The sequence below is a fragment of the Hyla sarda genome, chromosome 4 (assembly GCF_029499605.1).
Source record: "Hyla sarda isolate aHylSar1 chromosome 4, aHylSar1.hap1, whole genome shotgun sequence".
Lineage (NCBI taxonomy): Eukaryota > Metazoa > Chordata > Amphibia > Anura > Hylidae > Hyla > Hyla sarda.
The window spans coordinates 354042785-354056448 of NC_079192.1; the positions used below are offsets into that span (position 1 = coordinate 354042785).

General features: G+C 42.2%; 1 protein-coding gene across 1 annotated transcript in view; it reads left to right on the forward strand.

Moving 5' to 3' along the window:
* Nucleotides 1-13664, forward strand: part of SKP1 (S-phase kinase associated protein 1) — a 175435-nt gene that overhangs the window by 125545 nt on the left and 36226 nt on the right. The window lies entirely within an intron of this gene.

Consider the following 13664-nt stretch of genomic DNA (forward strand, 5'->3'; position numbering starts at 1 on the left):
GCATTGGCATTATCTGGCTGCTTATGGCAGTCGAGAGACACAGTGTTTGAAGCACTCTCAACCTGTGAGCATACTTATAAATGTTGGTAAGGGAAACAGGACCTATACACCCTTCATCCTTAGAGTACCTGTTATCAAACCATATTTTCTAAACTAACTTAGATAATATTCCCTAACTACTCCTAACAAGCTTTTAAAAGCTCTATCATACCGTTCCTTTTGCTCTCATTGTCTGACTTTCCGGCAGGAGAAAGTGGGCATTCCCCAGCAGGCACGACGTCGCTGCAGCCTGTGAGAGCTGTGCCTTGCCATTCCCCGCACGTACTTCCTGAGTTTGGACTTCTGCAAGTCTGGGTGGAGACCAAACTAACTGTTTGACTTGTGCAGGGAACAGAACAGAGCCACCTAGTGGCTGTTTTTTCAATCCCATTAAAAACATATAAAGGTTGAGAATTCTAACAGGAAGTAAATAGCAAAGTGTCTAACAACATAAGGAACAATATATTAAAAGTTTAGTTTTGTGACAGGCACTCTTTAACAGGTTGACCCCTTCCCTAATAAAAGTTTGAATCACCCCACCATCTTTTCCGATTTAAAAACAAAAGAAACTAAACAAAAACTTAAGTGCCCGGTGCATAAATGTCCGCACCTCACGATCAATGGCGTATAAAGTATAAAAAAAAAACTATGAAAAAGTCCCATCAAAACAAAAATGGTACATACCATACAGTCATGGCTATAATATTTTCTAGAAAATGAAGTATTTCTCACAGAAAAGGATTGCAGTAATACATGTTTTGCTATACACATTTTTATTCCCTTTGTGTGTATTGGAACTAAACCAAAAAAGGAGTGGAAAAAGCAAATTGGACATAATGTCACACCAAACTCCAAAAATGAGCTGGACAAAATTATTGGCACCCTTTCAAAATTGTGGAAAAGTAAGATTGTCTCAAGCATGTGATGCTCCTTAAGGACACATGACGTACTGGAATGTCATGTGTCCACTCCCAATCTATAACGCGGGGCCACGGCGTGGCCCCGCGTCATAGCGGGTCAGGCACAGCCAGGACCCGTGGCTAATAGCGCGCGGCGTTGATCGCGTTGCCGCGCGCTATTAACCCTTTAGACACGGCGTTCAAAGTTGACCGCCGCGTCTAAAGTGAAACTGAAACCATGCCGGTTAGCTCAGTGGGCTGTTCGGGATAGCCGCGGCGAAATCGCGGCATCCCTAACAGCTTACAGGACAGCAGTAGGGTCCCTACCTGCCTCCTTGCTGTCCGATCGCCGATTGACTGCTCAGTGCCTGAGATCCAGGCATGAGCATTGAAGCGGCAGAATCATCGATCACTGGTTTCCTATGAGAAACCAGTGATCAATGTGAAAGATCAGTGTGTGCAGTGTTATAGGTCCCTATGGGACAGAAGATGACAATTTTAAACTTATTAATTTTCCTGCATGTAGTTATGATTTTTTCCAGAAGTACGACAAAATCAAACCTATATAAGGACGGTATCATTTTAATCGTATGGACCTACAGAATAAAGATAAGGTGTCATTTTTACCAAAAAATTTACTATGTAGAAACGGAAGCCCCCAAAAGTTTTTTTTTTTTTTCTTCAATTTTGTCTCTGTGATTTTTTCGTTTCGCCGTAGATTTTTGGGCAAAATGACTGTCGTCATTACAAAGTAGAATTGGTGGCGCAAAAAATAAGCCATCATATGGGTTTTTAGGTGCAAAATTGAGAGTTATGATTTTTTAAAGGCAAGGAGGAAAAAACGAAAATGCAAAAATGGAAAAACCCTCGGTCCTTAAGGGGTTAAACTCACTTGGGGTAAGTAACAGGTGTGGGCAATATACAAATCACACCTGAAAGCAGATAAAAAGGAGAAAAGTTCACTTAGTCTTTCTATTGTGTGTCTGTGTGTGCCACACTGAGCATGGACAACAGGAAAAGAAGAGAACTGTCTGAGGACTTGAGAACCAAAATTGTGGAAAAATATCAACAATTTCAAGGTTAAAAGTCCATCTCCAGAGATCTAGATGTGCCTTTGTCCACAGTGAGCAACATTATCAAGAAGTTTGCAGCTAATCTCCCTGGGCGTGGACAGAAGAGTAAAATTGAATAAAGGTGTCACGTACAGCCCTCACGACCTGGCATACGGACAAGTCCACGCGCCTCAGAAAAGAGTGAGCGGACAAAAGAAACACAAAGCCAGCAGAATATTTACCCTAATATTCTAACTCTAAGCTGCCATTGTGGCACGTTCACTCTTGGCTCCCATGAGCACGCTCTGCTCCCTTATGAGCCAGTGACACAACTTAAATACACACAGTTTGTAGGTCCCCGTGTCTTTCCTACACACGTGACCTCGGCTGGGAAGGTATAGGGGTACTCTGCTTCCACGCTCACTTTCACACACACACCTACCACTACAGGCCCTAAAAATCCGCTTCACACACCTCAAAACCAGTCCACATGCCCACACACCAATACGCTGCCACCATCTATCAGTAGGCCGATAGAACGCCTCAGTTCATGCAGATTCTTAAACTCTGCACTTTGACACCAAAACTATGGTAACGGCACAAGCCACACTTATACACTAATAAGCTATGGGGCTATAGGTTCGGTAGAGCTTACAAGGCTACGCATTAAAGTTATGGCTTTAATGTACATAAAGGGTACAGTACTTAATTACAAAAAGAGTTAAAGAAACAGACATACAAAATGTGCAAAACAGTTATACAAAATAAAAGGAGAAAAAAAAAATCAGAAGAGTGCCATACTTAACGTCGTTGAGTAAAGTCCTAATCCGTCCTGGGGCCCAAGAAAGAAAATAGTGGCACAAGTCCATTCAGAATGGGCCCCAAACTTGTAACAGCTAGATGGGGTTGGCCCACCACTTTTATGGGTGCAGCAGAGGGTTGGGTTAGAAAGGAGGTCTCCATTTTCTTCTTAGATCAGCCCACATCATCCCACATCATCCCACATCCCAAATGTCCCAACCTCCTCTCAAACACAGATTGATAGTCCATAAATCATAACTCCCATCATACACAATAGATGTGACATAGATTGCAGTACCCTTATTGATATGGTGACATTATAATGCACATTTTGATAGGATACATTAAGGGGTTATACATAGGTATAGGATACATACAGCTTAATCTATGGGTACAATGGGATCATGTTTGGGTTCTAAATAAAGCATAATATTTGGGGATCATGATTCTGGGGGATATATAACTATGGCTACTAAGGGGAGCCCTGAAAAACATATTACTACAACTGGGACATTTTTCACCACGTGTAAAAGGTAAACATTTTGTTCAAGTTGGCACCAAACTGGCAGGATATGCACGATTAACCCAATCAGCAAACTAGCTGTCTAGAGGCTCCTCACAGCTAGGGGCCAAGAGATATGTTAAGTAACTGACAACAGGGAGATAACCAAATGGAGGCAAGATAAAACAGAACAGGGGGTATACAGCCAACAGAAAATAATCAAAGGTCAAGCTGATATGTACATTTCAAAAAGGGTCCCAGACAGTGAGGAGACAGAGATTATCCACCATATTTTCCCAAAAAATAATATCCTCAGTCTATATTCACTACAAAAGGTGTCAACGCAGGATAGTCCGGATGGTGGATAAGCAGCCCCGAACAAAGATTCCAAAGATATTCAAGCTGTCCTCCAGGCTCAGGGAGCATCGGTGTCAGCGCAAACTATCCGTCAACATTTAAATGAAATGAAACACTATGGCAGGAGACTGCTGACACAGTCATAAAAAAGCAAGACTGTATTTTGCCAAAATGAACTTGAGTAAGCCAAAATCCTTCTGAGAAAATGTCTTGTGGACAGATGAGACCAAGATGGAGCTTTTTGGTTTAATGATTTTTTTTTTTTTGCTGCCTCTGGCACTGGGTGCCTTGAATGTGTGCAAGGCATTATGACATCTGAGGATTGCTGATGGATTTTGGGTCACACTGTACAGTCCGGTGTCAGAAAGCTGGGTTTGCGTCCGAGATCTTGGGTCTTCCAGCTGGAGAATGACCCAAACATACATCAAAAAGCACCCAGAAATGGATGGCAACAAAGCGCTGGAGAGTTCTGAAGTGACCAGCAATGAGTCCGGATCTAAATCCCATTGAACACCTGTGGAGAGATCTTAAAATTGCTGTTGGGAAAAGGCGTCTCCTAGTAAGAGACCTGGAGCAGTTTGCAAAGGAAGAGTGGTCCAATGTTCCAGTTGAGGTGTAAGAAGCTTATTGATGGTTATAGGAAGCGACTGATTTCAGTAATTTTTTCCAAAGGGTGTGCAACCAAATGTTACATAGTTACATAGTTAGTACGGTCGAAAAAAGACATATGTCCATCAAGTTCAAACAGGGAATTAAGGGGTAGGGGTGTGGCGCGATATTGGGGAAGGGATGGGATTTTATATTTCTTCATAAGGATTAATGTTATTTTGTTCCAGGAATGTATCTAATCCTGTTTTAAAGCTGTTAATTGTTCCTGCTGTGACCAGTTCCTGAGGTAGACCGTTCCATAAATTCACAGTCCTCACGGTAAAGAAGGCGTGTCGCCCCTTGAGACTAAACTTTTTCTTCTCCATACGGAGGGAGTGCCCCCTCGTCCTTTGGGGGGGTTTAACCTGGAACAGATTTTCTCCATATTTTTTGTATGGGCCATTAATATACTTATATACGTTTATCATATATATACGTTTATCATATCCCCCCTTAAACGTCTCTTCTCAAGACTAAACAATTGTAACTCCTTTAATCGCTCCTCATAGCTAAGATGATCCATGCCCCATATTAGTTTAGTCGCGCGTCTCTGCGCCCTTTCCAACTCCGCAGTGTCCCTTTTATGGACAGGTGCCCAAAACTGAACAGCATATTCCAGGTGAGGCTGTACCAATGCTTTATAAAGGGGGAGTATTATGTCCCTGTCCATCGAGTCCATGCCTCTTTTGATACATGACAATATCCTGCCGGCTTTGGAAGCAGCAGCCTGACATTGCATGCTATTCTGTAGTCTGTGATCTACAAGTACACCCAGATCCTTCTCTACCAGTGACTCTGACAGTTTAATCCCCCCTAAGACATACGATGCATGCAGGTTATTAGTACCCAGATGCATAACTTTACATTTATCCACATTGAACCTCATTTGCCAAGTGGATGCCCAGACACTTAGTCTATCCAAGTCATCTTGTAACTTATGCACATCCTCTATAGACTGTACCGTGCTACAAAGCTTGGTGTCATCTGCAAAGATAGAAACAGAGCTGTTAATACCATCCTCTATATCATTGATAAATAAATTAAACAGCAGCGGTCCCAGTACTGAACCTTGGGGTACACCACTAATAACCGGGGACCAATCAGAGTACGAATCATTGACCACCACTCTCTGGGTACGATCCATGAGCCAGTGTTCAATCCAGTTACAAACTAAAATTTCCAAACCCAAAGACCTTAACTTACCTGTCAGACGTCTATGAGGGACAGTATCAAATGCTTTAGCAAAATCCAGAAACACTATATCCACAGCCATTCCTCTGTCAAGGCTTCTACTCACCTCTTCATAAAAGCAAAGTAGATTGGTTTGACAACTTCTATCCTTAGTAAACCCATGCTGGCTATCACTTATAATACAATTCTCCCCTATGTATTCCTGTATGTAATCCCTTATAAGTCCTTCAAACAATTTACCCACAATGCACGTTAAACTTACCGGTCTATAGTTTCCTGGGGAAGACCTAGAGCCCTTTTTGAAGATTGGCACCACATTCGCCTTGCGCCAGTCCCTTGGCACAATACCAGACACCAGAGAATCTCTCAATATCATGAACAGGGGTACAAATATTACTGAACTTACCTCTCTAAGAACTCTTGGGTGCAATCCATCTTGCCCTGGAGATTTGCTTACATTTATATCACTTAACTTACCTTGTACCATCTCTACATTAAGCCAGTTCAGTACATTACATGATGTGTTACCAGCACTGACCTGGCCAATGTCAGCTCCTTTTTCCATAGTGTATACAGAACTAAAGAACCCATTCAGTAGCTCCGCTTTCTCTTGATCGCCTGTGACAACCTCCCCATTATCATTATTAAGGGGTCCTACATGCTCTGTCCTTGGTTTTTTTGCATTTATATATCTAAAAAAATATTTAGGATTAGTTTTGCTTTCTTTGGCCACCTGTCTCTCGTTTTGAATTTTTGCTGGTTTTTATTACATTTTTACAGATTTTATTAAGCTCTTTGTACTGTTTAAATGTTATCGCTGACCCATCAGATTTGTATTTTTTGAATGCTATTTTTTGTTGTTTATTGCTCTAACATCATTTGTCAGCCATGTAGGATTTAGTTTTAATCGTTTATATTTGTTCCCCTTTGGTATATATTTAGCTGTATAGTTATTTAGAGTTGATTTAAAGATGTCCCATTTACCTTCTGTATCAGTATTTGAGAACACCTCCCCCCAGTCTGTCCTGTAGTGCAGCCCTCAGCCCAGGGAAGTTTGCCTTTTTAAAGTTATATGTTTTTGCCTTCCCCGCCTGTCTTTGTTTTCTACATTTTAAGTCAAAAGTAACTATATTGTGGTCGCTATTACCAAGGTTTTCCCGCACAGTTACATTACCAACCAGCTCTGCGTTGTTGGAAATGATCAGATCCAACAAGGCATCACTTCTTGTTGGGTCCTCCACAAACTGGCCCATAAAATTATCCTGCAATAAATTTAGGAATTGTCGCCCCTAAGTTAAGGGTGCCAATAATTTTGTCCAGCCCATTTTTGGAGTTTGATGTGACATTATGTCCAATTTGTTTTTTTTTTTCCTCCCCTTTTTTTTGGGTTTAGTTCCAATACACACAAAGGGAATAAACATGTATATAGAAAAACGTGTTACTGAAATCCTTTTCCGTGAGAAATACTGTAGGGGTGCCAACATTTACGGCCATGACTGTATAAAAACTACATATCTCGGCGCACAAAAAAATTATTCCCCACACATCAAGGTATAAGTAAAAATAAGTTAACCCCTTCCCGCCCCAGGATGTATGCATATGTCCAAGTTACTTTCTTGTTAGCGGAACTGGACGTATGCATACATCTTAGCAATCTCCTGCTCTGCCTGATACGCTGCAGGAGATCGCCGGCGGGACGCAGCTGTCAATCACAGTGGAGGTCATGGCAGCATTAACCCTATAGATGCTGTGATCAATCCTGATCACAGCATCTATGGTGTTGACAGAGGGAGGGTGCTCCCCCTGTTCACAAACGGCGGAGCCACGGTACTTTCTCGGATTTTTGTTGGTTGCTATGGCAGCAGGAGGGTCAGATCATGACCACCGGTCTGCCTGCTACGGAAGCCTGTGAGATCCAGCCAGAGGCTGGATCGATCGCACGGGCTGTAGTGTCTGCAGCTCATCATGTCATACTGTGCTGCAGTACAAATAAATGCCCTTTCCCAATAAAAGCCCTGTATTATCATTAAATGAGAGGGAAAAAAAGCATAAATCATATACATACTAAATATTGCCATGTTCGTAATGAAGTGTACTATAAAGTAAATTTCCTGTACGGTGAATGCCGTAAAAGCGCATAATTAGCTTTCAATTTTGGTGCAAATCGCAGAATAAAAAAGATCAAAAGGTAGCATGTATCGCAAAAACTATACCAATAAAAAGTATGGCTTGTCCTGCATAAAATAAGCCCTCACTCATTGGCGTGGGACGAAAAATAAAGTTACGGCTATCAGAAAATAACACAAAAATAATTTTGCTCAAAAGGAAAAACACAAAAAGCTATATAAAATTTATTGTCATAATTGTACATACCCACAGAATAGATATAAAATCACTTACTTCACAGTGAACACCATAAAAAAATTGAAAAAAGCCAGAAATTTTATTTTCTTCACAAAATGCTGCTTGTGTCAACAAAAAAGCACCACTTATATAAAGTACCACATGACCTGAAAAAACTCAGAATCGCTCCTCTCAGAAAAAGCATTCTAAAGTTATTACCATTTAAAGAGACACATGTCAAATAAAAAAACAAAACTGGTCATTAAGGTAAAAAATGGGTCTGTCCTTAAATGGACACTGCCAGATACAAAAACTTTTGATATGTTGTAAAGCATGCAAAACCAATAGGTAGAAAATTTTCAGTATTTCATACTGAAAAAGCCAGTCAAACAACTGCCCCCCTGCCTGCTTGGACACATACTAGTCCTGCTGTGTCCATGCATCATCACCTACGTCATGGACACACTTCCTGGATTAACAGCTGTGAACGCAGGGCTCACAGCTGGAGGAAAAATTCTCCCACTGTTAGATTGTGTCCCGCTACAGTCAGTGAAGACAAGCTGGGAGTTGTAGTTTTGCTAATGCTAGGGGAGATGTCAACAGACAGCATACTGAGGGAGGGGGCGGAGACCTGCACAGTGAGGCCATGCCCCCTCCATTTGAGGGATTAGTGAGCTAAATTAAAAGTGTAATAAAAAAATAAAGGTGCTAGACACTTAAAAATTAGATGTACATGGTGAAAATTAGGTACTGTGTGATATATATATATATATATATATATATATATATATATATATATATATATATATATATATATAAAAAACTTTGATGGATCTGACGGGTACGCTTTAAGGGGTTAAAGGGGTCTGCCACCATAAGGTGATTCTAGTACGTGCCTAGCAGACAGTAATGGACATGCTTAAGAAGGATCTGCACTTGTCTTGGGGATAAATGGCTATGTTTTGAGATTACCATAACACTGTGGCTAGCTTTTGTGAACTTGTATTTCCTGTTTGCCTTTTTCCTTTTTTTGACTACAAATCCCACAATTGCATTTTCCTCCCTCCCACACATCAGCCACCCCACCCATTGAAACATAAATGAGCTACATCTATTCAAAAGACCTGTGGTTTTCAATCAGGGTGCCTCCAGCTGTTGCATTAGTTGAAGATTGATCCCTCCACCCATTGAAGTAGACAGGCTCCCTGTTATCAGCTAACTAGTGAGTCAGATCTCGGCCACATTGCAAACTGTGAAAAATCTGAGACAAGTCATTTTGTATGCTGTTAAAAATATAGTGGGGTGAGAAAACCGTCACACAGACACAGACACTACATCATGAACTAAACTAACTTTACATCCCTGTAGCATAGTCAAATAAAAAAAATTCCTGGAATACCTGTTTAACCTGTTCAGGACCCTTGACGTACGCGTACGTCATGACACCCTGGTACTTAAGGACCCATGACGTACGCGTACGTCATAGAGAATTCAATTCCGGCCCCCGCTGTGCATGGATTGGACCGGGATGCCTGCTGAAATCATTCAGCAGGCATCCCGTGCAAACGCCCAGGGGGGTCATCAGACCCCCCCCCCCCCCCATGTCGGCGATCGCAGCAAATCACAAGTGAATTCACACTTGCAATTTGCGCGATTCCGGGTCATTACGGGTCTATGGTGACCCAGAATATAAGGGGGATCGCGGTTGTCTAAGACACCCACGATCCTCCTGAAGGCATAGGAGTGAGGTGGCAGGGGTGCCACCCCTCCTATTCCTGCTATTGGTAATCTAGACGTGACCACCAATAGCAGATTGGGGGCAGGGGGGGGGGGGTTTACTTTTGTTTTCCCCATCCTGCCCACCCACAATAGGCGGGGCAGAATGGGGAAACGATGGGGACCGATGCTGAAGATCCACTTACTGATCCGGGCTGGCGTTGGAGGCAGCGAGCGACTGAGATCGGCGGGCGGCGATGTCATGCGGCTGGATCGTACGGAAGCCGGTGAGTTGCCTAGCAACATCGAGAGGGTACTGTTTGAGACCACTATACGGTGGTCTCAAACTGTAGCCCTCCAGATGTTGCAAAACTACAACTCCCAGCAAGCCCAGACAGCTGTTTGGGCATGCTGGAATATTTAGTTTTGCAACAGCTGGAGGGCTACAGTTTGAGACCATTATACAGTGGTCTCTAAACTGTATCCTTCCAGATCTTGCAAAACTACAACTCCTAGCATGCCCAAACAGCTGTTTGCTGTCTGGGCATGCTGTGATTTGTAGTTTTGCAACAGCTGGAGGACCACAGTTTTGGAGAACACTTTGCAGTGTTCTCTAAAACTGTAGCCCTCCAGATGTTGCAAAACTGCAAATCCCAGCATGCCCAAACAGCTGTCTTGGCGTGCTGGGAGTTATAGTTGTAGTTATGCAATAGCTGGAGGTACACATCTCCTAGCATGCCCTTTGGCAATCAGTACATGCTGGGAGGTGTAGTTTTGCAACAGCTGGAGGTACACTGGTTGGAAAATACTGAGTTAGGTAACAGAACCTAACTGAAGGTTTTCCTACCAGTGTGCCTCCAGCTGTTGCAAAAGTACAACTCCCAGCATGCACAGGCTGTCAGTACATGCTGGGAGTTGTAGTTTTGAAGCAGCTGGAGGTTTGCCCCCCCATGTGAATGTACCGGATACATTCACACGGGCAAGTTTACAGTAAGTTTCCTGCTTAAAGTTTGGGCTCCTAGCAGGAAACTCACCGTAACATGCCAGTGCGAATGTACCCTAAAAACACTACACTAACACATAATAAAGGGTAAAACACTACATATACACCCCTTACACTGTCCCCGTCCCCCCCAATAAAAATTAAAAACGTCTTGTATGGCAGGGTTTCCAAAACGGAGCCTCCAGCTGTTGTAAAATAACAACTCCCAGCATTTCCGGACAGCCACTGACTGTCCATGCATGGTGGGAATTTAGCAACAGCTGGAGGCACCATGTTTGGGAATCACTGGCATAGAATACCCCTATGTCCACCCCTATGCGATCCCTAATTTAGTCCTCAAATGCGCATGGAGCTCTCACTTTGGAGCCCTGTCGTATTTTAAGGAAACCGTTTAGGGCCACATATGGGGTATTTCCGTACTCGGGAGAAATTGCACTACAAATTTTGGGGGCTTTTTCTCCTTTTACCCCTTAGGAAAAGGAAAAGTTGGGGGCTACATGAAAAAAAATAAAACCTTTTACACTAACATGCTGGTGTTGCCCCATACTTTTTATTTTCACAAGCGTTAAAAGGAAAAAAAGACCCCCGAAATTTGTAACACAATTTCTCCGGAGTATGGAAATACCCCATATGTGGGCGTAAAATGCTCTGCGGGCGCACAACAAGGGTCAGGAGTGAGAGTGCACCATGTACATTTGAGGCCTAAATTGATGATTTGCACAGGGGTGGCTGACTTTAAGCGGTTCTGACAAAATTGAAATACCCACATGTGACCCCATTTTGGAAACTACACCCCTCACGGGACATAACGGGTATAGTGAGCCTTAACACCCCACAGGTGTTTAATGAAAATTCTTCAAAGTTGGATGGAAAAATGAAGAAATAAATTTTTTCACTAAAATGCTGGTGTTACCCAAGTTTTTCATTTTAACAAGGGAAAATAGAAGAAATGGGGTTACAAATTTTGGGTGGCTTTTTACCTGAGTAAGAACATACCCCATATGTGGATGTAAAGTGCTCTGCGGGTGAACTACAATGCTCAGAAGGAGAGAGCACCATTGGGCTTTTGGAGAGAAAATTTGTCCGGAATTGAAGGCCACGTGTTTACAAAGCCCCCATAGTACCAGAACAATGGACACCCCCCCCCCCACATGTGACCCCATTTTGGAAACCCCATTTTCGAAACTACACCCCTCATGTAATGTAATAAGGGGTGCAGTGAGCATTTACGCCCCACAGGTGTCCGTCAAAAATGTAATTTTTCATTTGCACAGCCCACTGTTCCAAAGATCTGTTAAACGCCAGTGGGGTGTAAATACTCACTGCACCCCTTATTAAATTCTGTGAGGAGTATAGTTTCCAAAATAGGGTCACATGTGGGGGTATCCACTGTTCTGGCACCACGGGGGGCTTTGTAAACGCACATGGCCCCTGACTTCCATTCCAAACTATATTTTTTTTTCCAAAAGCTCAATGGCGCTCCTTCTCTTCTGAGCATTGTAGCAAGCAGAGCACTTGATGTCCACACATGGGGTATTTCCATACTCAGAAGAGATGGGGTTACAAATTTTGGGGGGCGTTTTGTCCTATTACCCCATGTAAAAAATGTTAATTTGAGGGAAAACTAGCATTTTGGTGAAAAAAAATGAATGAATAATTTACACATCCAACTTTAACAGTCGTCAAACACCTGTGGGGTGTTAAGGCTCACTGGACCCCTTGTTACATTCCTTGAGGGGTGTAGTTTCAAAAATAGTATGCCATGTGTTTTTTTTTTTTGCTGTTCTGGCACCATAGGGGCTTCCTAAATGTGAAACACCTAAAGGGTTAACAAACCTTTTGAATGTATTTTGGAATACTTTGAGGGGTGCAGTTTCTATAATGGGGTCATTTGTGGGGTATTTCTAATATGAAGGCCCTTCAAATCCACTTCAAAACTGAACTGGCTCCCTGAAAAATTTAGATTTTGAAAATTTTTTGGAAAATTGCTGCTATACTTTGAAGCCCTCTGATGTCTTCCAAAAGTAAAAACATGTCAACTTTATGATGGAAACATAAAGTAGACATATTGTATATGTGAATCAAAATATATAATTTATTTGGAATATTCATTTTCCTTATAAGCAGAGAGCTTCAAAGTTAAAAAAAAATGCAACATTTTCAATTTTTTCATCAAATTTTTGAATTTTTCACCAAGAAATGATGCAAGTATCGACAAAATTTTACCATTAACATAAAGTAGAATGTCACAAAAAAACAATCTCAGAATGAAAGGTAAAAGCATCTTAGAGTTATTAATGTTTAAAGTGACAGTGGTCAGATGTGCAAAAAATGGCCGGGTCCTACAGTGAAAATTGGCTGGGTCCTTAAGGGGTTAAGGACTCGGGGTTTTTAATAATTATTATTTTTTTTTTTTTTTCGTTTTTTTCCTCCTTACCTTTAACCTCTTAAGGACGTAGGGCGTACCTGCACCTATGCCCGGTCCCGGTATATAAAACAGGGTCAGACCGTGACCCCGCTTCATGCGGGGTTGGTCCCGGCTATTAATGATAGCCGGGACCCTGGGCTAATAGTGTGCGGCACTGATCGTTGTACCACGCGCTATTAACCCTCAACTTTGATCGCCGCGTCTAAAATCAAAGTGAAAGCTTCCCGGCAGCTCAGTTGGGCTGATCGGGACTATCGCAATAAAATCGTGATGTCCCGATCAGCTAGCACGCAAGCGGAGGTCCCCTTACCTTGCTCCGTCACGTCCGATCAGCAATTGATTGCTCCAAGCCTGAGATAGAGGCTTGAGCAATTGACCGCCTATAACACTGATCCATGCAAAGCTATGGCTTTGCAGGGATCAGTGTAAAAGATCAGTGTGTGCAGTGTTATAGCCCCCCTATGGGAGCTATAACACTGCAAAAAAAAAGTTCATGAAGGTCATTTAACCCCTTGCCTAATAAAAGTTTGAATCACCCCCCTTTTCCCATAAAGTGTAAATTAAAAAAAAAAAGTGGTATCGCCACGTGCGGAAATGTCCGAATTATAAAAATATATTGTTAATTAAACCGCACGGTCAATGGCGTATGCACAAAAAAATTCCAAAGTCCAAAATAAAAATTGAC